The 22,299-nt window shown below is 43.8% G+C and overlaps 17 non-coding genes and 1 pseudogene across 17 annotated transcripts; 12 read left to right on the top strand and 6 right to left on the bottom strand.

The window, feature by feature from the left end:
- Positions 1-1,098: 1,098 nt before the first annotated feature.
- LOC135022714 (U5 spliceosomal RNA) lies at positions 1,099-1,214 on the bottom strand. Its single transcript, XR_010219787.1, has one exon. It is a non-coding gene; the product is annotated as a U5 spliceosomal RNA (small nuclear RNA).
- Positions 1,215-1,489: 275 nt separating this feature from the next.
- On the bottom strand, positions 1,490-1,605 carry LOC135022703 (U5 spliceosomal RNA). The gene has a single exon (XR_010219776.1). It is a non-coding gene; the product is annotated as a U5 spliceosomal RNA (small nuclear RNA).
- A 274-nt stretch (positions 1,606-1,879) lies between these two features.
- On the bottom strand, positions 1,880-1,995 carry LOC135022706 (U5 spliceosomal RNA). The gene has a single exon (XR_010219779.1). It is a non-coding gene; the product is annotated as a U5 spliceosomal RNA (small nuclear RNA).
- Positions 1,996-2,281: 286 nt separating this feature from the next.
- Positions 2,282-2,397, bottom strand: LOC135022678 (U5 spliceosomal RNA). Its single transcript, XR_010219751.1, has one exon. It is a non-coding gene; the product is annotated as a U5 spliceosomal RNA (small nuclear RNA).
- Positions 2,398-2,667: 270 nt separating this feature from the next.
- Positions 2,668-2,783, bottom strand: LOC135022683 (U5 spliceosomal RNA). The gene has a single exon (XR_010219756.1). It is a non-coding gene; the product is annotated as a U5 spliceosomal RNA (small nuclear RNA).
- Positions 2,784-2,927: 144 nt separating this feature from the next.
- Positions 2,928-3,090, top strand: LOC135022559 (U1 spliceosomal RNA). The gene has a single exon (XR_010219672.1). It is a non-coding gene; the product is annotated as a U1 spliceosomal RNA (small nuclear RNA).
- A 671-nt stretch (positions 3,091-3,761) lies between these two features.
- Positions 3,762-3,925, top strand: LOC135022425 (U1 spliceosomal RNA). Its single transcript, XR_010219539.1, has one exon. It is a non-coding gene; the product is annotated as a U1 spliceosomal RNA (small nuclear RNA).
- Positions 3,926-4,077: 152 nt separating this feature from the next.
- Positions 4,078-4,240, top strand: LOC135022660 (U1 spliceosomal RNA). The gene has a single exon (XR_010219746.1). It is a non-coding gene; the product is annotated as a U1 spliceosomal RNA (small nuclear RNA).
- A 671-nt stretch (positions 4,241-4,911) lies between these two features.
- Positions 4,912-5,075, top strand: LOC135022441 (U1 spliceosomal RNA). Its single transcript, XR_010219554.1, has one exon. It is a non-coding gene; the product is annotated as a U1 spliceosomal RNA (small nuclear RNA).
- A 7,595-nt stretch (positions 5,076-12,670) lies between these two features.
- LOC135022673 (U1 spliceosomal RNA) lies at positions 12,671-12,849 on the bottom strand (annotated as a pseudogene).
- A 3,749-nt stretch (positions 12,850-16,598) lies between these two features.
- LOC135022406 (U1 spliceosomal RNA) lies at positions 16,599-16,762 on the top strand. Its single transcript, XR_010219521.1, has one exon. It is a non-coding gene; the product is annotated as a U1 spliceosomal RNA (small nuclear RNA).
- A 152-nt stretch (positions 16,763-16,914) lies between these two features.
- On the top strand, positions 16,915-17,077 carry LOC135022572 (U1 spliceosomal RNA). The gene has a single exon (XR_010219684.1). It is a non-coding gene; the product is annotated as a U1 spliceosomal RNA (small nuclear RNA).
- A 671-nt stretch (positions 17,078-17,748) lies between these two features.
- Positions 17,749-17,912, top strand: LOC135022488 (U1 spliceosomal RNA). Its single transcript, XR_010219601.1, has one exon. It is a non-coding gene; the product is annotated as a U1 spliceosomal RNA (small nuclear RNA).
- Positions 17,913-18,064: 152 nt separating this feature from the next.
- LOC135022597 (U1 spliceosomal RNA) lies at positions 18,065-18,228 on the top strand. Its single transcript, XR_010219706.1, has one exon. It is a non-coding gene; the product is annotated as a U1 spliceosomal RNA (small nuclear RNA).
- Positions 18,229-18,898: 670 nt separating this feature from the next.
- Positions 18,899-19,062, top strand: LOC135022538 (U1 spliceosomal RNA). The gene has a single exon (XR_010219652.1). It is a non-coding gene; the product is annotated as a U1 spliceosomal RNA (small nuclear RNA).
- Positions 19,063-19,214: 152 nt separating this feature from the next.
- On the top strand, positions 19,215-19,378 carry LOC135022655 (U1 spliceosomal RNA). Its single transcript, XR_010219741.1, has one exon. It is a non-coding gene; the product is annotated as a U1 spliceosomal RNA (small nuclear RNA).
- A 2,424-nt stretch (positions 19,379-21,802) lies between these two features.
- Positions 21,803-21,966, top strand: LOC135022698 (U1 spliceosomal RNA). Its single transcript, XR_010219771.1, has one exon. It is a non-coding gene; the product is annotated as a U1 spliceosomal RNA (small nuclear RNA).
- A 152-nt stretch (positions 21,967-22,118) lies between these two features.
- Positions 22,119-22,281, top strand: LOC135022576 (U1 spliceosomal RNA). Its single transcript, XR_010219688.1, has one exon. It is a non-coding gene; the product is annotated as a U1 spliceosomal RNA (small nuclear RNA).
- The last annotated feature ends 18 nt before the right edge of the window (positions 22,282-22,299 follow it).

Genomic DNA, 22,299 nt, shown 5'->3' with positions numbered 1-22,299 from the left:
TAAGACTTTCAAAGGGTGTGAACTGGCTCCTCCCTCTATGCCCCTCCTCCAGACTCCAGTTATAGGAACTGTGCCCAGGGAGACGGACATTTCGAGGAAAGGATTTATTGTTAAACTAAGGTGAGCATCTTACCAGCTCACACCTTAAGCATGCCGCAGAACGTGGCATTCAACAGAACACAAGCCAACGGCATGAACAATTGCAGCAAAAAGCTGACCAGAACCGTAACACAACATGTGTATAACCACAAGTAATAACTGCAGACACAGTATGGACTGGGACGGGTGCCCAGCATCCTCTACGTACTAAGAGAAAAGGATTTACCGGTAGGTATTAAAATCCTATTTTCTCATACGACCTAGAGGATGCTGGGGTCACATTAAGAACCATGGGGTTATACCAAAGCTCTTGAACGGGTGGGAGAGTGCGTACGACTCTGCAGCACCGAATGACCCAACTTGAGGTTATCATCAGCCAAGGTATCAAACTTGTAAAACTTAGCAAAAGTGTTTACTAAATAGCTGCTCAGCAAAGTTGCAATGCCGAGACTCCCCGACCAGCTGCCCAGGATGAACCCACCTTTCTAGTAGAATGGGTCTTCACCTAATTCAGTAACGGCAATCCTGCCGTGGAATGAGCATGCTGAATCTTACCACAGATCCAGCGCATAATGGTCTGCATGGAAGCAGGACACCCAATCATGTTGGGAGCATACAGGACAAACAGAGCCTCTGTTTTCCTAATCTGAACCGTTCTGGTGACATAAATTTTCAAAGTTCTGACCACAGCCAGAGACTTTGACTCAACGAAGGTGTCAGTGGCCAAAGGCACCATGTGGAAAGATGAACCACCTTCGGCAGAAATTGTTGACGTGTCCTCAATTCTGCTCTATCTTCATGAAAGATCAAATAAAGGCTCTTGTGATACTGCATGGTTTGTACTGTTTTCCATGTGCTCCCAGATCTTTCAAGCAAGTAGCATGGTCAAGAAAGTTCTGTTTGAAAAGAAACAAACATTTACTGTCATTGTTATGCAAATAAACTTACATTAAAGCTAACAAGAAAGCACACTCGTTCTGTCTTTAAACTGATAAAAGAAACCCCAATAATATGGGGCATGCAAAAATTGAGATAAAACTCAGTTTTGCTCCTCTCCACGGAAATCTTTAATAAAAGGCGAAATATTTGTTAGTTCTGAAGAGAAACCAGAGCATGACCAAGATTCCACCTGTCGCCTGAGTGCCATGCCAGCAGTTCTCATTCAGCTCAAAGTGAGCACCCAATTTGAATGAAAGAAAGCAGATTTCTCACCAGGCTTCCCCTTGCTATAAACATGGTTTGTACTCTTTTCCATGTGCTCCCAGATCTTTCAAACAATTAGTGTGGTCAAGAAAGTTCTGTTTGAAAAGAAACAAACATTTACTGTCATTTCTATGCAAATGAGCTTACATTAAAGCACACTCGTTCTATCTTTAAACCAATAAAATAAAACCCCAATAAGATGGGGCATGCAAAAATTGAGATAAAACTCAGTTTTGCTCCTCTCCACGGAAATCTTTAGTAAAAGGCGAAAGATTTGTTCGTTCTGAAGAGAAACCACAGCATGACCAAGATTCTACCTGTCGCCTGAGTGCCATGCCAGCAGTCCTCATTCAGCTCAAAGTGAGCACCCAATTTGAAAGAAAGAAAGCAGATTTCTCACCAGGCTTCCCCTTGCTATAAACATGGTTTGTACTCTTTTCCATGTGCTCCCAGATCTTTCAAGCAATTAGTATAGTCAAGAAAGTTCTGTTTGAAAAGAAACAAACATTTACTGTCATTTCTACGCAAATGAGCTTACATTAAAGCACACTCGTTCTATCTTTAAACTGATAAAAGAAACCCCAATAAGACGGGGCATGCAAAAATTGAGATAAAACTCAGTTTTGCTCCTCTCCATGGAAATCTTTAGTAAAAGGCGAAAGATTTGTTCGTTCTGAAGAGAAACCAGAGCATGACCAAGATTCCACCTGTCGCCTGAGTGCCGTGCCAGCAGTCCTCATTCAGCTCAAAGTGAGCACCCAATTTGAAAGAAAGAAAGCAGATTTCTCACCAGGCTTCCCCTTGCTATAAGCATGGTTTGTACTCTTTTCCATGTGCTCCCAGATCTTTCAAGCAATTAGTATGGTCAAGAAAGTTCTGCTTGAAAAGAAACAGACATTTATTGTCATTGTTATGCAAATAAACTTACATTAAAGCTAACAAGAAAGCACACTCGTTCTGTCTTTAATCCGATAAAAGAAACCCCAATAATATGGGGCATGCAAAAATTGAGATAAAACTCAGTTTTGCTCCTCTCCACGGAAATCTTTAGTAAAAGGCGAAAGATTTGTTCGTTCTGAAGAGAAACCAGAGCATGACCAAGATTCCACCTGTCGCCTGAGTGCCGTGCCAGCAGTCCTTATTCAGATCAAAGTGAGCGCCCAATTTGAAAGAAAGCAGATTTCTCACCTGTCTTCTCCTTGCTATAAGCATGGTTTGTACTGTATTCCATGTGCTCCCAGATCTTTCAAGCAAGTAGCATGGTCAAGAAAGTTCTGTTTGAAAAGAAACAAACATTTACTGTCATTTCTATGCAAATGAGCTTACATTAAAGCACACTCATTCTATCTTTAAACCGATAAAAGAAACCCCAAAAAGATGGGGCATGCAAAAATTGAGATAAAACTCGGTTTTGCTCCTCTCCACGGAAATCTTTAGTAAAAGGCGAAAGATTTGTTCGTTCTGAAGAGAAACCAGAGCATGACCAAGATTTTTATCTGAAAATATGTGTTCTCCCTGCAGTTGTTGTCCCCAGATGAGAGTTCCCTTGTGCTGCCTCAGTTGAATCTCCTTTACTTGACAGGGGGATGCTCGAGCAGCGACCCTCCCCAGCTCTAGCCCAACTCCTACTTACCTGCCAGGTGAGATACTATGATCATGAAGGTGCTTCTCCCAGGGCAAGGCTCACCCATTGCACTCTGGGTGTGCTGCTTCTGCGATTTCCCCAAATGTGGGAAACTTGACTGCATAATTTGTGTTTCCCCTGGTCGGCTCTCGTATAATTCAGATCTCTTTGTCTCAGGTCTCTCTCCAGCCTAGTTTGCTGTCTGTTTCTACTTCTCTTTTCTTGAGCCGCTCCCTTCTATGCCCTTGCGCACTATCCTGACTTCTCCCGTCTGCTTACTTCGTGCCTTCCAACGCACAATGCAAACTACAGGTAGTGCTGCAGGACCCACACCCTTTTACTTGCCTTACAGAGCGTCTCTGGAGCAGTTACAGTGCCCAGCTGCTGCAAGAAATCAGCTTGAATGCTTCAGGGGCTGGGGAATAGCCAACATGAGCCCCACACCGAAGGAGGGTGGAGGTGTGTAATGCGAACTAGGGGTCATCCAAGCGCCGCAAAAGGCCGCCATGCCCTGCACGCCCCTTGTCTCTTTTCATATGCAGACGAGGGTTGAAGCCAACTTTGACCCACTGTTTGGATGACATCACCATATGCAAATCCATCTGCTGCAGGCCTTCCCCCAGGAATGCTTGCACTAGTTGTTGCATTTGGTTTGTTGTTTGGGGGTGCTTCAGTATTAGGCAGCCTTCTGCCCTCCCATGTTCATCTGAAAATATGTGTTCTCCCTGCAGTTGTTGTCCCCAGATGAGAGTTCCCTTGTGCTGCCTCAGTTGAATCTCCTTTACTTGACAGAGATGTGCCTGAGCAGCGGCCCTCCCCAGCCCTATCCCAAATCATACTTATTTTGCATAGGCGATACCATGGTCATGAAGATTGTTCTCCCAGGGTGAGGTTCATTCATTGCATTCTGGGTATGCTGACCCCTGTGATTTCCCCAAATGTGGGAAACTCGACTGCATTATTTGTGGTAGTGGGGGACTGTGTTTGTGCTTTCCTCTGGTCAGCTCTGGTAAAAATCAGATTTCTTTATCTCAGATCTTCCTCTAGCCTTGTTCTTCTTTCGAGAGTTCCCTTGTGCTGCCTCAGTTGGATCTCTTTCACTTGACAGGGGGGTGCCCGAGCAGCGACCCTCCCCAGCTCTAGCCCAACTCCTACTTACCTGCCAGGTGAGATACTATGATCATGAAGGTGCTTCTCCCAGGGCAAGGCTCACCCATTGCACTCTAGTTGTGCTGCCCCTGTGATTTCCCCAAATGTGGGAAACTTGACTGCATAATTTGTGTTTCCCTTGGTCGGCTCTCGTATAATTCAGATCTCTTTGTCTCAGGTCTCTCTCCAGCCTAGTTTGCTGTCTGTTTCCACTTCTCTTTTCTTGAGCCGCTCCCTTCTATGCCCTTGCGCACTATCCTGACTTCTCCCGTCTGCTTACTTCGTGCCTTCCAACGCACAATGCAAACTACAGGTAGTGCTGCAGGGCCCACACCCTTTTACTTGCCTTACAGAGCAGCTCTGGAGCAGTTACAGTGCCCAGCTGCTGCAAGAAATCAGCTTGAATGCTTCAGGGGCTGGGGCATAGCCAACATGAGCCCCACACCGAAGGAGGGTGGAGGTGTGTAATGCGAACTAGGGGTCATCCAAGCGCCGCAAAAGGCCGCCATGCCCTGCACGCCCCTTTTCTCTTTTCATATGCAGACGAGGGTTGAAGCCAACTTTGACCCACTGCTTGGATGGCATCACCATATGCAAATCCATCTGCTGCAGGCCTTCCCCCAGGAATGCTTGCACTAGTTGTTGCATTTGGTTTGTTGTTTGGGGGTGCTTCAGTATTAGGCAGCCTTCTGCCCTCCCATGTTCATCTGAAAATATGTGTTCTCCCTGCAGTTGTTGTCCCCAGATGAGAGTTCCCTTGTGCTGCCTCAGTTGAATCTCCTTTACTTGACAGAGATGTGCCTGAGCAGCGGCCATCCCCAGCCCTATCCCAAATCATACTTATTTTGCATAGGAGAGACCATGGTCTTGAAGATTGTTCTCCCAGGGTGAGGTTCATTCATTGCATTCTGGGTATGCTGACCCATGTGATTTCCCCAAATGTGGGAAACTCAACTGCATTATTTGTGGTAGTGGGGGACTGTGTTTGTGCTTTCCTCTGGTCAGCTCTAGTAAAAGTCAGATTTCTTTGTTTCAGTTCTTCCTCTAGCCTTGTTCTTCTTTCGAGAGTTCCCTTGTGCTGCCTCAGTGTGTATGGTTATTAATCAAAAGGTTGGTGGTTCAATCCCACTAAGGGACGTAATTGACCTTGTTATCAGATTTTGGTGATATTTAAGTAGACAAGTCAAAATTTCAAACCCCCTGTTATGGTGTAGGGTACCTGGCCTTCTCTGATGTAATCAGAGTTAGATTTGATTCAGTGATTTTATAAAAACAGCTAGGAAGCACAATTTAGCAGTGGGTTGCAGAGAAAAAGAAATATGCTGGCAAAAAAATCCAATTGAGTGATTAAACAGCTCTTCATTTTCTGGCTTTATTTTTATGCTAACAAATTTGTTCTCTGAAAAGTGTCCACAAAGCCAAGTCTCTGATTAACACCTTTGTAGGGATGGTTTTTCACCTATTACTAAATTAAACTTGCTTCATTGGAAAGGCAGCAAGATGCATCCTCATTTCAATGTCTACTGAAATAATACAGGTTGACACCAGGAAACATTAACGCCACTGCATCCTTGCTGCTTTCGCATGTGGAAGTCTGTTTAATGTGAAAACAAGGTGATATCTAATTAGCACACAGGTAAGGAATTAAGAAAATCTTTATTTAAGGGTGAAGGTGTTTCTCACAAAATCGTTGCCCCAATGCATCATTGAAATTCAAGCTGGAAAGATGATTTTAATATATCACTTGTACATTTTGTATTGCTCTTCTGGTGACAATGTAGTTTGTTTTTGTCAATTACCATTTTAATAATAGGGTAAAGAAAATTAAGTGGATTTTTGAAAGAAAACAATACTGTCAATATACTATTAAAACAAATTAAAATGGTAAAAGTTAGTGTACTTTAAGTAAAAATAAAAGAGCAAAAATATCAATCCCAGTTTTGGATTACTTTAATTAACAAAAAAAATGCATATAGCAGAGGATAGTTTCAATCTGCCTACCTCTGGGTTATGGGCCCAGCATTTTTCCATTGCAGTACTCTGCTGCACATGTAAGTGCAAGAGATCCTGAAGCACTCACTCATCATGGGAAAGTACCAATGTGTTTCTTCGTTGGTTGATGGAAGAAACATCTTACAAAAACTCTCCAGATTATTGACTTTTTAAAGTTTTTCTAGGAAACGTTCTAGATGAATGCTTATTAGCCTTTGTCAGTACGTACGTTTGTAAAGTGTCTCTGTGGCGCAATCTGTTAGTGTGTTTGGTTATTAATCAAAGGGTTGGTGGTTCAATCCCACCCAGGGATGTAATTGACCTTGTTATCAGATTTTGGTGATCTTTAAGTAGACAAGTCAAAATTTCAAACCCCCTTCTTATGGTGTAGGGTACCTGGCCTACTCTGATGTAATCAGAGTTAGATTTGAATCAGTGATTTTATAAAAAAAAACAGCTAGGAAGCACAATTTAGCAGTGGGTTGCAGAGAAAAAGAAATATGCTGGCAGAAAAATCCAATTGAGTGATTAAACAGCTCTTCATTTTCTGGCTTTATTTTTATGCTAACAAATTTGTTCTCTGAAAAGTGTCCACAAAGCTAAGTCTCTGATTAACACCTTTGTAGGGATGGTTTTTCACCTATTACTAAATTAAACTTGCTTCATTGGAAAGGCAGCAAGATGCATCCTCATTTCAATGTCTACTGAAATAATACAGGTTGACACCAGGAAACATTAACGCCACTGCATCCTTGCTGCTTTCGCATGTGGAAGTCTGTTTAATGTGAAAACAAGGTGATATCTAATTAGCACACAGGTAAGGAATTAAGAAAATCTTTATTTAAGGGTGAAGATGTTTCTCACAAAATCGTTGCCCCAATGCATCATTGAAATTCAAGCTGGAAAGATGATTTTAATATATCACTTGTACATTTTGTATTGCTCTTCTGGTGACAATGTAGTTTGTTTTTGTCAATTACCATTTTAATAATCGGGTAAAGAAAATTAATTGGATTTTTGAAAGAAAACAATACTGTCAATATACTATTAAAACAAATTAAAATGGTAAAAGTTATTGTACTTTAAGTAAAAATAAAAGAGCAAAAATATCAATCCCAGTTTTGGATTACTTTAATTAACAAAAAAAAAATGCATATAGCAGAGGATAGTTTCAATCTGCCTACCTCTGGGTTATGGACCCAGCATGCTTCCATTACAGTACTCTGCTGCACATGTAAGTGCAAGAGGTCCTGAAGCACTCACTTATCATGGGAAAGTACCAATGTGTTTCTTCATTGGTTGATGGAAGAAACATCTTACAAAAACTCTCCACATTATTGACTTTTTAAAATGTTTCTAGGAAACGTTCTAGATGAATGCTTATTAGCCTTTGTCAGTATGTACTTTTGCAAAGTGTCGCTGTGGCGCAATCAGTTAGTGTGTATGGTTATTAACCAAAAGGTTGGTGGTTCAATCCCACCCAGGGACGTAATTGACCTTGTTATCAGATTTTGGTGATCTTTAAGTAGACAAGTCAAAATTTCAAACCCCCTGTTATGGTGTAGGGTACCTGGCCTTCTCTGATGTAATCAGAGTTAGATTTGATTCAGTGATTTTATAAAAACAGCTAGGAAGCACAATTTAGCAGTGGGTTGCAGAGAAAAAGAAATATGCTGGCAAAAAAATCCAATTGAGTGATTAAACAGCTCTTCATTTTCTGGCTTTATTTTTATGCTAACAAATTTGTTCTCTGAAAAGTGTCCACAAAGCCAAGTCTCTGATTAACACCTTTGTAGGGATGGTTTTTCACCTATTACTAAATTAAACTTGCTTCATTGGAAAGGCAGCAAGATGCATCCTCATTTCAATGTCTACTGAAATAATACAGGTTGACACCAGGAAACATTAACGCCACTGCATCCTTGCTGCTTTCGCATGTGGAAGTCTGTTTAATGTGAAAACAAGGTGATATCTAATTAGCACACAGGTAAGGAATTAAGAAAATCTTTATTTAAGGGTGAAGGTGTTTCTCACAAAATCGTTGCCCCAATGCATCATTGAAATTCAAGCTGGAAAGATGATTTTAATATATCACTTGTACATTTTGTATTGCTCTTCTGGTGACAATGTAGTTTGTTTTTGTCAATTACCATTTTAATAATCGGGTAAAGAAAATTAATTGGATTTTTGAAAGAAAACAATACTGTCAATATACTATTAAAACAAATTAAAATGGTAAAAGTTATTGTACTTTAAGTAAAAATAAAAGCGAAAATATCAATCCCAGTTTTGGATTACTTTAATGAACAAAAAAAAAAATTCATATAGCAAAGGATAGTTTCAATCTGCCTACCTCTGGGTTATGGGCCCAGCATGCTTTTATTGCAGTACTCTGCTGCACATGTAAGTGCAAGAGATCCTGAAGCACTCACTCATCATGCGAAAGTACTAATGTGTTTCTTCATTGGTTGCTGGAAGAAACATCTTACAAAAACTCTCCAGATTATTGACTTTTTAAAGTTTTTCTAGGAAACGTTCTAGATGAATGCTTATTAGTCTTTGTCAGTATGTGCTTTTTGCAAAGTGTCGCTGTGGCGCAATCAGTTAGTGTGTATGGTTATTAACCAAAAGGTTGGTGGTTCAATCCCACCCAGGGACGTAATTGACCTTGTTATCAGATTTTGGTGATCTTTAAGTAGACAAGTCAAAATTTCAAACCCCCTGTTATGGTGTAGGGTACCTGGCCTTCTCTGATGTAATCAGAGTTAGATTTGATTCAGTGATTTTATAAAAACAGCTAGGAAGCACAATTTAGCAGTGGGTTGCAGAGAAAAAGAAATATGCTGGCAAAAAAATCCAATTGAGTGATTAAACAGCTCTTCATTTTCTGGCTTTATTTTTATGCTAACAAATTTGTTCTCTGAAAAGTGTCCACAAAGCCAAGTCTCTGATTAACACCTTTGTAGGGATGGTTTTTCACCTATTACTAAATTAAACTTGCTTCATTGGAAAGGCAGCAAGATGCATCCTCATTTCAATGTCTACTGAAATAATACAGGTTGACACCAGGAAACATTAACGCCACTGCATCCTTGCTGCTTTCGCATGTGGAAGTCTGTTTAATGTGAAAACAAGGTGATATCTAATTAGCACACAGGTAAGGAATTAAGAAAATCTTTATTTAAGGGTGAAGGTGTTTCTCACAAAATCGTTGCCCCAATGCATCATTGAAATTCAAGCTGGAAAGATGATTTTAATATATCACTTGTACATTTTGTATTGCTCTTCTGGTGACAATGTAGTTTGTTTTTGTCAATTACCATTTTAATAATAGGGTAAAGAAAATTAAGTGGATTTTTGAAAGAAAACAATACTGTCAATATACTATTAAAACAAATTAAAATGGTAAAAGTTATTGTACTTTAAGTAAAAATAAAAGAGCAAAAATATCAATCCCAGTTTTGGATTACTTTAATTAACAAAAAAAATGCATATAGCAGAGGATAGTTTCAATCTGCCTACCTCTGGGTTATGGGCCCAGCATTTTTCCATTGCAGTACTCTGCTGCACATGTAAGTGCAAGAGATCCTGAAGCACTCACTCATCATGGGAAAGTACCAATGTGTTTCTTCGTTGGTTGATGGAAGAAACATCTTACAAAAACTCTCCAGATTATTGACTTTTTAAAGTTTTTCTAGGAAACGTTCTAGATGAATGCTTATTAGCCTTTGTCAGTATGTACGTTTGTAAAGTGTCTCTGTGGCGCAATCTGTTAGTGTGTTTGGTTATTAATCAAAGGGTTGGTGGTTCAATCCCACCCAGGGATGTAATTGACCTTGTTATCGGATTTTGGTGATCTTTAAGTAGACAAGTCAAAATTTCAAACCCCCTTCTTATGGTGTAGGGTACCTGGCCTACTCTGATGTAATCAGAGTTAGATTTGAATCAGTGATTTTATAAAAAAAACAGCTAGGAAGCACAATTTAGCAGTGGGTTGCAGAGAAAAAGAAATATGCTGGCAGAAAAATCCAATTGAGTGATTAAACAGCTCTTCATTTTCTGGCTTTATTTTTATGCTAACGAATTTGTTCTCTGAAAAGTGTCCACAAAGCCAAGTATCTGATTAACATATTTGTAGGGATGGTTTTTCACCTATTACTAAATTAAACTTGCTTCATTGGAAAGGCAGCAAGATGCATCCTCATTTCAATATCTACTGAAATAATACAGGTTGACACCAGGAAACATTAACGCCACTGCATCCTTGCTGCTTTCTCATGTGGAAGTCTGTTTAATGTGAAAACAAGGTGATATCTAATTAGCACACAGGTAAGGAATTAAGAAAATCTTTATTTAAGGGTGAAGATGTTTCTCACAAAATCGTTGCCCCAATGCATCATTGAAATTCAAGCTGGAAAGATGATTTTAATATATCACTTGTACATTTTGTATTGCTCTTCTGGTGACAATGTAGTTTGTTTTTGTCAATTACCATTTTAATAATCGGATAAAGAAAATTAATTGGATTTTTGAAAGAAAACAATACTGTCAATATACTATTAAAACAAATTAAAATGGTAAAAGTTATTGTACTTTAAGTAAAAATAAAAGCTAAAATATCAATCCCAGTTTTGGATTACTTTAATGAACAAAAAAAAAATGCATATAGCAAAGGATAGTTTCAATCTGCCTACCTCTGGGTTATGGGCCCAGCATGCTTCCATTGCAGTACTCTGCTGCACATGTAAGTGCAAGAGATCCTGAAGCACTCACTCATCATGCAAAAGTACTAATGTGTTTCTTCATTGGTTGCTGGTGAAACATCTTACAAAAACTCTCCAGATTATTGACTTTTTAAAGTTTTTCTAGGAAACGTTCTAGATGAATGCTTATTAGTCTTTGTCAGTATGTGCTTTTTGCAAAGTGTCTCTGTGGCGCAATCGGTTAGTGCGTTCAGCTATTTATCAAAAGGTTGGTGGTTCAATCCCACCCAGGGACGTAATTGACCTTGTGATCACATTTTGGTGATATTTAAGTAGACAAGTCAAAATTGCAAACCCCCTCTTATGGTATAGTGTACCTGGCCTTCTCTGATGTAATCAGAGTTAGATTTGATTAAGTGATTTTATAAAAAAACAGCTAGGAAGCACAATTTAGCAGTGGGTTGCAGAGAAAAAGAAAAATGCTGGCAGAAAAATCCAATTGAGTGATTAAACAGCTCTTCATTTTCTGGCTTTATTTTTATGATTACAAATTTGTTCTCTGAAAAGTGTCCACAAAGCCAAGTATCTGATTAACATCTTTGTAGGGATGGTTTTTCACCTATTACTAAATTAAACTTGCTTCATTGGAAAGGCAGCAAGATGCATCCTCATTTCAATATCTACGGAAATAATACAGGTTGACACCAGGAAACATTAACGCCACTGCATCCTTGCTGCTTTCTCATGTGGAAGTCTGTTTAATGTGAAAACAAGGTGATATCTAATTAGCACACAGGTAAGGAATTAAGAAAATCTTTATTTAAGGGTGAAGATGTTTCTCACAAAATCGTTGCCCCAATGCATCATTGAAATTCAAGCTGGAAAGATGATTTTAATATATCACTTGTACATTTTGTATTGCTCTTCTGGTGACAATGTAGTTTGTTTTTGTCAATTACCATTTTAATAATCGGGTAAAGAAAATTAATTGGATTTTTGAAAGAAAACAATACTGTCAATATACTATTAAAACAAATTAAAATGGTAAAAGTTATTGTACTTTAAGTAAAAATAAAAGAGCAAAAATATCAATCCCAGTTTTGGATTACTTTAATTAACAAAAAAAAATGCATATAGCAGAGGATAGTTTCAATATGCCTACCTCTGGGTTATGGACCCAGCATGCTTCCATTACAGTACTCTGCTGCACATGTAAGTGCAAAAGATCCTGAAGCACTCATTCATCATGGGAAAGTACCAATGTGTTTCTTCATTGGTTGATGGAAGAAACATCTTACAAAAACTCTCCACATTATTGACTTTTTAAAATGTTTCTAGGAATCGTTCTAGATGAATGCTTATTAGCCTTTGTCAGTATGTACTTTTGCAAAGTGTCGCTGTGGCGCAATCAGTTAGTGTGTAAGGCTATTAACCAAAAGGTTGGTGGTTCAATCCCACCCAGGGACTTAATTGACCTTGTTATCAGATTTTGGTGATCTTTAAGTAGACAAGTCAAAATTTCAAACCCCCTGTTATGGTGTAGGGTACCTGGCCTTCTCTGATGTAATCAGAGTTAGATTTGATTCAGTGATTTTATAAAAACAGCTAGGAAGCACAATTTAGCAGTGGGTTGCAGAGAAAAAGAAATATGCTGGCAGAAAAATCCAATTGAGTGATTAAACAGCTCTTCATTTTCTGGCTTTATTTTTATGCTAACAAATTTGTGCTCTGAAAAGTGTCCACAAAGCCAAGTATCTGATTAACACCTTTGTAGGGATGGTTTTTCACCTATTATTAAATTAAACTTGCTTCATTGGAAAGGCAGCAAGTGATGTCATCCAAGCATTGGGTCAAAGTTGGCTTCAAACCTCGTCTGCTTATGAAAAGAGAAAAGGGGTATGCAGGGCATGGCGGCCTTTTGCGGTGCTTGGATGACCCCTAGTTCGCATTAAATAATGCAGTCGAGTTTCCCACATTTGGGGAAATCACAGAGGTCAGCATACCCAGAATGCAATGAATGAACCGCACCCTGGGAGAACAGTCTTCATGACCATGGTATCTCCTATGCAAAATAAGTATGATTTGGGATAGGGCTGGGGAGGGCCGCTGCTCAGGCACATCTCTGTCAAGTAAAGGAGATTCAACTGAGGCAGCACAAGGGAACTCTCATCTGGGGACAACAACTGCAGGGAGAACACATATTTTCAGATGAACATGGGAGGGCAGAAGGCTGCCTAATACTGAAGCACCCCCAAACAACAAACCAAATGCAACAACTAGTGCAAGCATTCCTGGGGGAAGGCCTGCAGCAGATGGATTTGCATATGGCGATGTCATCCAAGCAGTGGGTCAAAGTTGGCTTCAACCCTCGTCTGCATATGAAAAGAGAAAAGGGGTGTGCAGGGCATGGCGGCCTTTTGCGGCACTTGGATGACCCCTAGTTCGCATTAAACACCTCCACCCTCCGTCGGTGTGGGGCTCATGTTGGCTATGCCCCAGCCCCTGAAGGATTCAAGCTGATTTCTTGCAGCAGCTGGGCACTGTAACAGCTCCAGAGCTGCTCTGTAAGGCAAGTAAAAGGGTGTGGGCCCTGCAGCAATACCTGTAGTTCGCATTGTGCGAGACCCCTGGTTCGCATTAAACACCCCCACCCTCCTTCGGTGTGGGGCTCATGTTGGCCATGCCCCAGCCCCTGAAGCATTCACGCTGATTTCTTGCAGCAGCTGGGCACTGTAACAGCTCAAGAGCTGCTCTGTAAGGCAAGTAAAAGGGTGTGGGCCCTGCAGCACTACCTGTAGTTTGCATTGTGCATTGGAAGGCACAAAGTAAGCAGACGGGAGGAGAAGTCAGGATAGTGCACAAGGGTATAGAAGGGAGGGGCTCAAGAAAAAAGAAGTGGAAACAGACAGCAAACTAGGCTTCCAATGCACAATGCAAACTACAGGTAGTGCTGCAGGGCCCACACCCTTTTACTTGCCTTACAGAGCAGCTCTGGAGCTGTTTAATCACTCAATTGGATTTTTCTGCCAGCATAATTTTTCTCTTACGTCCTAGAGGATGCTGGGGATTCCGTAAGGACCATGGGGGATAGACGGGCTCCGCAGGAGACATGGGCACTTTAAGAAAGACTTTAGATCTGGGTGTGCACTGGCTCCTCCCTCTATGCCCCTCCTCCAGACCTCAGTTTACTACTGTGCCCAGAGGAGACTGGGTGCTTTTCAGGGAGCTCTCCTGAGTTTCCTGACAGAAAGTATATTTGTTAGATTTTTTTATTTTCAGGGAGCCTGCTGGCAACAGACTCCCTGCATCGAGGGGCGGAGGGGAGAGATGCACACCTACTTCTGTGAGTTGATAGGCTCTGCTTCTTAGGCTACTGTACAGCATTAGCTCCAGAGGGATCGGTACGCAGGTCTCACCCTCGCCGTCCGTCCCAGAGCCGCGCCGCCGTCCCCCTCGCAGAGCCGGAAGATAGAAGCCGGGTGAGTATGAGAAGAAAAGAAGACTTCAGAGGCGGCGGAAGACTTCATGATCTTCACTGAGGTAACGCACAGCAGTAAAGCTGTGCTCCATTGCTCCAATACACCTCACACACGGCAGTCAGTGTAAGGGTGAAGGGCGCAGGGGGGACGCCCTGGGCAGCAATATAGACCTCTCTTTGGCAAAATAAATATATATGCAGCTAGGCACTGTATATATATATATATAAGAGCCCCCGCCATTTTTTTACTATATTTGAGCGGGACAGAAGCCCGTCGCTGAGGGGGTGGGGCTTCTCCCTCAGCACTCACCAGCGCCATTTTCTCCACAGCACCGCTGAGGGGAAGCTCCACGGACTCTCCCCTGCTTATACCACGGTAGAAAGAGGGTCTTAAAGAAGAGGGGGGCACATAATTAGGTGCATATATATATGGAAATACAGCGCTACTGGGTAAACATAAAATTATTGTGTTTTTTTCCTGGGTCATATAGCGCTGGGGTGTGTGCTGGCATACTCTCTCTCTCTGTCTCTCCAAAGGGCCTTGTTGGGGAACTGTCCTCAGATAAGAGGATTCCCTGAGTGTATGGTGTGTCGGTACACGTGTGTCGACATGTCTGAGGTAGAAGGCTCTCCTAGAGAGGAGCAGGAGCAAATTAATGTGGTGTCTCCATCGACAACGCCGACACCTGACTGGATGGATATGTGGAATGTTTTAAGTGCTAATGTAAACTTATTACACAAGAGATTAGACAAAGCTGAAGCTAGGGAACAGTCAGGGAGTCAACCCATGCCTGTCCCTATGTCGCAGGGACCTTCGGGGTCTCAAAAGCGCCCACTATCCCAAATAGTTGACACAGATACCGACACAGATTCTGACTCCAGTGTCGACTACGATGATGCAAAGTTACAGCCAAAATTGGCTAAATGTATTCGATATATGATTATTGCAATAAAAGATGTTTTGCACATCACAGAGTCCCCTGTCCCTGACACGAGGGTACACATGTATAAGGGAAAGAAACCTGAGATAACCTTTCCCTCCTCACATGAGTTGAACGAATTATGTGAAAAAGCTTGGGAATCTCCAGACAAAAAGCTGCAGATTCCCAAAAGGATTCTTATGGCGTATCCTTTCCCGCCAATGGACAGGATACGGTGGGAATCCTCCCCTAGGGTGGATAAAGCATTGACACGCTTATCCAAAAAGGTAGCGCTGCCATCCCAGGATACGGCTACCATCAGCAGGAGGTTACCCTAAAGTCCATTTACACACATTCTGGTACCTTACTCAGACCGGCAATTGCGTCGGCCGGGGTTGTAGCGCGGTGGCAGCATGGACAGATACCTTATCAGCAGAGATTGAGACCCTAGATAAGGATGCTATGTTATTGACCATAGGGCATATAAAAGATGCTGTCCTATATATGAGAGATGCTCAAAGTGACATTAGTCTACTGGGTTCTAGAATAAACGCTATGTCGATTTCTGCTAGACGAGTCCTATGGACCCGGCAATGGACAGGTGATGCCGACTCAAAAAGGCATATGGAGGTTTTACCTTACAGGGTTGAGGAATTGTTTGGGGAAGGTCTCTCGGACCTAGTCTCCACAGCTACAGCTGGTAAATCAAATTTTTTGCCTTATATTCCCTCACAGCCTAAGAAAGCACCACATTATCAAATACAGTCCTTTCGATCACAGAGAAACAAGAAAGTACCTTACCTCTTGCCAGAGGTAAGGGCAGAGGGAAGAAGCTGCACAACACAGCTAGTTCCCAGGAACAGAAGTCCTCCCCGGCCTCTACAAAATCCACCGCATGACGCTGGGGCTCCGCTAAAGGAGTCCGCCCAGTTGGGGGCACGTCTTCGAGTTTTCAGCCACATCTGGGTTCATTCGCAGGTGGATCCCTAGGCAATAGAAATTGTTTCTCAGGGTTACAAGCTGAAATTCGAAGAGGTGCCTCCTCGCCGGTTTTTCAAATCGGCCCTACCATCTTCTCCCCAGGAAAGGGAGATAGTGTTAAATGCAATTCACAAATTGTATCTTCAACATATGCAGATGAGGGTTCCAGCCAACTTTGGCCCACTGCTTGGATGACATCACCGTATGCAAATCCGTCTTCTGCAGACCATCTCCCAGGAATGCTTGTACTAGTTGTTGCATTTGGTTTGTTGTTTGGGCGTGCTTCAGTATTAGGCAGCCTTCTGCCCTCCCATGTTCATCTGAAAATATGTGTTCTCCCGGCAGTTGTTGTCCCCAGATGAGAGTTCCCTTGTGCTGCCTCAGTTGAATCTCCTTTACTTGACAGAGATGTGCCTGAGCAGCGGCCCTCCCCAGCCCTATCTCAAATCATACTTATTTTGCATAGGAGATACCATGGTCATAAAGATTGTTCTCCCAGGGTGAGGTTCATTCATTGCATTCTGGGTATGCTGACCCCTGTGATTTCCCCAAATGTGGGAAACTCAACTGCATTATTTGTGGTAGTGGGGGACTGTGTTTGTGTTTTCCTCTGGTCAGCTCTGGTAAAAGTCAGATTTCTTTGTCTCAGATCTTCCTCTAGCCTTGTTCTTCTTTCGAGAGTTCCATTGTGCTGCCTCAGTTTGACCTCCTTCACTTGACAGGGGGGTACCCGAGCAGCGACCCTCCCCAGCTCTAGCCCAACTCCTACATACCTGCCAGGTGAGATACTATGATCATGAAGGTGCTTCTCCCAGGGCAAGGCTCACCCATTGCACTCTGGGTGTGCTGCTCCTGCGATTTCCCCAAATGTGGGAAACTTGACTGCATAATTTGTGTTTCCCCTGGTCGGCTCTCGTATAATTCAGATCTCTTTGTCTCAGGTCTCTCTCCAGCCTAGTTTGCTGTCTGTTTCCACTTCTGTTTTCTTGAGCCGCTCCCTTCTATGCCCTTGCGCACTATCCTGACTTCTCCCGTCTGCTTACTTTGTGCCTTCCAACGCACAATGCGAACTACAGGTAGTGCTGCAGGGCCCACACCCTTTTACTTGCCGTACAGAGCAGCTCTGGAGCTGTTACAGTGCCCAGCTGCTGCAAGAAATCAGCTTGAATGCTTCAGGGGCTGGGGCATAGCCAACATGAGCCCCACACCGAAGGAGGGTGGAGGTATTTAATGCGAACTAGGGGTCATCCAAGCACCGCAAAAGGCCGCCATGCCCTGCATAACCCTTTTCTCTTTTCATATGCAGATGAGGGTTCCAGCCAACTTTGGCCCACTGCTTGGATGACATCACCGTATGCAAATCCGTCTTCTGCAGACCTTCTCCCAGGAATGCTTTTACTAGTTGTTACATTTGGTTTGTTGTTTGGGGGTGCTTCAGTATTAGGCAGCCTTCTGCCCTCCCATGTTCATCTGAAAATATGTGTTCTCCCTGCAGTTGTTGTCCCCAGATGAGAGTTCCCTTGTGCTGCCTCTGTTGAATCTCCTTTACTTGACAGAGATGTGCCTGAGCAGCGGCCCTCCCCAGCCCTATCCCAAATCATACTTATTTTGCATAGAAGTTTCCATGGTCATGAAGATTGTTCTCCCAGGGTGAGGTTCATTCATTGCATTCTGGGTATGCTGACCCCTGTGATTTCCCCAAATGTGGGAAACTCGACTGCATTAATTGTGGTAGTGGGGGACTGTGTTTGTGCTTTCCTCTGGTCAGCTCTGGTAAAAGACAGATTTCTTTGTCTCAGATCTTCCTCTAGCCTTGTTCTTTTTTCGAGAGTTTCCTTGTGCTGCCTCAGTTGGATCTCCTTCACTTGACAGGGGGGTGCCCGAGCAGCGACCCTCCCCATCTCTAGCCCAACTCCTACTTACCTGCCAGGTGAGATACTATGATCAGGAAGGTGCTTCTCCCAGGGCAAGGCTCACCCATTGCACTCTGGGTGTGCTGCTCCTACGATTTCCCCAAATGTGGGACACTTGACTGCATAATTTGTGTTTCCTCTAGTCGGCTACTCGTATAATTCAGATCTCTTTGTCTCAGGTCTCTCTCCAGCCTAGTTTGCTGTCTGTTTCCACTTCTCTTTTCTTGAGCCGCTGCCTTCTATGCCCTTGTGCACTCTCCTGACTTCTCCTGTCTGCTTACTTTGTGCCTTCCAACGCACAATGCAAACTACAGGTAGTGCTGCAGGGCCCACACCCTTTTACTTGCCTTTCAGAGCAGCTCTGGAGCTGTTACAGTGCCCAGCTGCTGCAAGAAATCAGCTTGAATGCTTCAGGGGCTGGGGCATAGCCAACATGAGCCCCACACCGACGGAGGGTGGAGGTGTTTAATGCGAACTAAGGGTCATCCAAGCGCCGCAAAAGGCCGCCATGCCCTGCATACCCCTTTTCTCTTTTCATATGCAGATGAGGGTTCCAGCCAACTTTGGCCCACTGCTTGGATGACATCACCGTATGCAAATCCGTCTTCTGCAGACCTTCCCCCAGGAATGCTTGTACTAGTTGTTGCATTTGGTTTGTTGTTTGGGGTGCTTCAGTATTAGGCAGCCTTCAGCTCTCCCATGTTCATCTGAAAATATGTGTTCTCCCTGCAGTTGTTGTCCCCAGATGAGAGTTCCCTTGTGCTGCCTCAGTTGAATCTCCTTTACTTGAAAGAGATGTGCCTGAGCAGCGGCCCTCCCCAGCCCTATCCCAAATCATACTTATTTTGCATAGGAGATACCATGGTCATGAAGATTGTTCTCCCAGGGTGAGGTTCATTCATTGCATTCTGGGTATGCTGACCCCTGTGATTTCCCCAAATGTGGGAAACTCGACTGCATTATTTGTGGTAGTGGGGGACTGTGTTTGTGCTTTCCTCTGGTCAGCTCTGGTAAAAGTCAGATTTCTTTGTCTCAGATCTTCCTCTAGCCTTGTTCTTTTTTTGAGAGTTTCCTTGTGCTGCCTCAGTTGGATCTCCTTCACTTGACAGGGGGGTGCCCGAGCAGCGACCCTCCCCAGCTCAAGCCCAACTCCTACTTACCTGCCAAGTGAGATACTATGATCAGGAAGGTGCTTCTACCAGGGCAAGGCTCACCCATTGCACTCTGGGTGTGCTGCTCCTACGATTTCCCCAAATGTGGGACACTTGACTGCATAATTTGTGTTTCCTCTGGTCGGCTACTCGTATAATTCAGATCTCTTTGTCTCAGGTCTCTCTCCAGCCTAGTTTGCTGTCTGTTTCCACTTCTCTTTTCTTGAGCCCCTGCCTTCTATGCCCTTGTGCACTCTCCTGACTTCTCCTGTCTGCTTACTTTGTGCCTTCCAACGCACAATGCAAACTACAGGTAGTGCTGCAGGGCCAACACCCTTTTACTTGCCTTACAGAGCAGCTCTGGAGCTGTTACAGTGCCCAGCTGCTGCAAGAAATCAGCTTGAATGCTTCAGGGGCTGGGGCATAGCCAACATGAGCAGCAAGATGCAGCACTGGACTATTAGTAATGTACTGTTGTATGCTGAGCACCACAATGCAGCACAAGACAATGAGCAGTGATACTGAGCACTGATGAGGATACTACTGAGAACTGACACTGAGCAGGAGAGACACACTACTAGTATTACTGAGCAGCAATAAGTAACCACTGATACTGGGCACTGATATTGAGATTTCCACTGAGAGAACATAGCCACGTCCTCTCCGCTCTCTCTTCAATGCACGAGTAAAAATGGCGGCAACGCGCAGCTCTTTATATGGAATCCGAATCTCGCGAGAATCTGACAGCGGGATGATGACATTTTCCCTTGTTCAGGTTTTCATAGTCAGGCGGGAACAACCGAGCCTGCCACGGACCAGTGTAAACCACGTGGAGTTCGTCGGGAATTCGGTTCTTGGAGAACCGAACCCGCTCCTCTATATATACTATATTACTATGTTACTGTAGTATACAGAACACCACAATGCAATGAGCAGTGATAGTGAGCACTGATGAGGATACTAGAACTGACACTGAGCAGCAAGATGCAGCACTGGACTATTAGTAATGTACTGTAGTATGCTGAGCACCACAATGCAGCACAAGACAATGAGCAGTGATACTGAGCACTGATGAGGATACTACTGAGAACTGACACTGAGCAGGAGAGACACACTACTAGTATTACTGAGCAGCAATAAGTAACCACTGATACTGAGCACTGATATTGAGATTTCCACTGAGAGAACATAGCCACGTCCTCTCCGCTCTCTCTTCAATGCACGAGTAAAAATGGCAGCAACGCGCAGCTCTTTATATGGAATCCGAATCTCGCAAGAATCCGACAGCGGGATGATGACATTTTCCCTTGTTCAGGTTTTCCGAGTCAGGCGGGAACAACCGAGCCTGCCTCGGACCAGTGTAAACCACGTGGAGTTCGTGGGGAATTCGGTTCTCCGAGAACCGAACCCGCTCCTCTCTACCTTATACCCATCAATTTTTTTATTTTCAATCTAAGCCCCTGCAGTTTTCTGTAAGCATCTGCTTCGCTATGATGATCAACAAGTCACAAGGGCAAACACTCAGGGCTTGAGGCGTAGATCTTAGGACCAGCTGCTACAAGCATGGCAGAGGTGTCACTATCACTGGTGACACCCAGAAAGGTAGCGAGGGAGATTGTAATGCAGTGCGCGCAGATAAACAGCGCAATGGTAAAAAGGAGGCATGGTTTCATAGGTAGGGGCGTGGCCTGGTGGCCTGAATCTACATTTTGTTGCTCCGGGTGTCCCGGGGGTTGGGGGCTGCACCCGGGGACTAGTGTGTGAGCTGTGCTGGCTCCTGCACAGTGACAGGGCATGGCCACCCAGCATGACGCCTCCCTTCTTGACCATGCTGTAATTGCAGTCGCACTGCAGTTCAGCGTGATCATAAAAAATGGTGTAGGCTCCTGCTGGTGCAGGCTGTAGAGAAAAGCTGCTGTGACCACGCCCCCTGTGTCTCCTCCGTTGCAGACCCCATTTTGAAGCCTTGCCCCCGGACTAAGAGAAAAGTATGCCCTTGCGCACTATCCTGACTTCTCCTCCCGTCTGCTTAATTTGTGCCTTCCAACGCACAATGCGAACAACAGGTGGTGCTGCAGGGCCCACACCCTTTTACTTGCCTTACAGAACAGCTCTGGAGCTGTTACAGTGCCCAGCTGCTGCAAGAAATCAGCTTGAATGCTTCAGGGGATGGGGCATGGCCAACATGAGCCCCACACCAAAGGAGGGTGGGGGTGTTTAATGCGAACTAGGGGTCATCCAAGCACTGCAAAAGGCCGCCATGCCCTGCATGCCCCTTTTCTCTTTTCATATGCAGATGAGGGTTCCAGTCAACTTTGGCCCACTGCTTGGATAACATCACCGTATGCAAATCCGTCTGCTGCAGACCTTCCCCAAGGAGTGCTTGTACTAGTTGTTGCATATGGTTTGATATTTGATGGTGCTTCAGTATTAGGCAGCCTTCCGCCCTCCCATGTTCATCTGAAAAGATGTGGTCTCCCTGCAGTTGTTGTCCCCAGATGAGAGTTCCCTTGTGCTGCCTCAGTTGAATCTCCTTTACTTGACAGAGATGTGCCTGAGCAGCGGCCCTCACCAGCCCTATCCCAAATCATACTTATTTTGCATAGGAGATACCATGGTCATGAAGATTGTTCTCCCAGGGTGAGGTTCATTCATTGCATTCTGGGTATGCTGACCCCTGTGATTTTCCCAAATGTGGGAAACTCGACTGCATTATTTGTGGTAGTGGGGGACTGTGTTTGTGCTTTCCTCTGGTCAGCTCTGGTAAAAGTCAGATTTCTTTGTCTCAGATCTTCCTCTAGCCTTGTTCTTCTATCGAGAGTTCCCTTGTGCTGCCTCAGTTGGATCTCTTTCACTTGACAGGGGGGTGCCCGAACAGCGACCCTCCCCAGCTCTAGCCCAACTCCTACTTACCTGCCAGGTGAGATACTATGATCATGAAGGTGCTTCTCCCAGGGCAAGGCTCACCTATTGCACTCTGGGTGTGCTGCCCCTGCGATTTCCCCAAATGTGGGAAACTTGACTGCATAATTTGTGTTTCCCCTGGTCGGCTCTCGTATAATTCAGATCTCTTTGTCTCAGGTCTC

Source organism: Pseudophryne corroboree, unplaced genomic scaffold (genome assembly GCF_028390025.1).
Source record: "Pseudophryne corroboree isolate aPseCor3 unplaced genomic scaffold, aPseCor3.hap2 scaffold_388, whole genome shotgun sequence".
NCBI classification, from domain to species: Eukaryota; Metazoa; Chordata; class Amphibia; order Anura; family Myobatrachidae; genus Pseudophryne; species Pseudophryne corroboree.
This window is presented reverse-complemented; position numbering and strand designations above follow the sequence as displayed.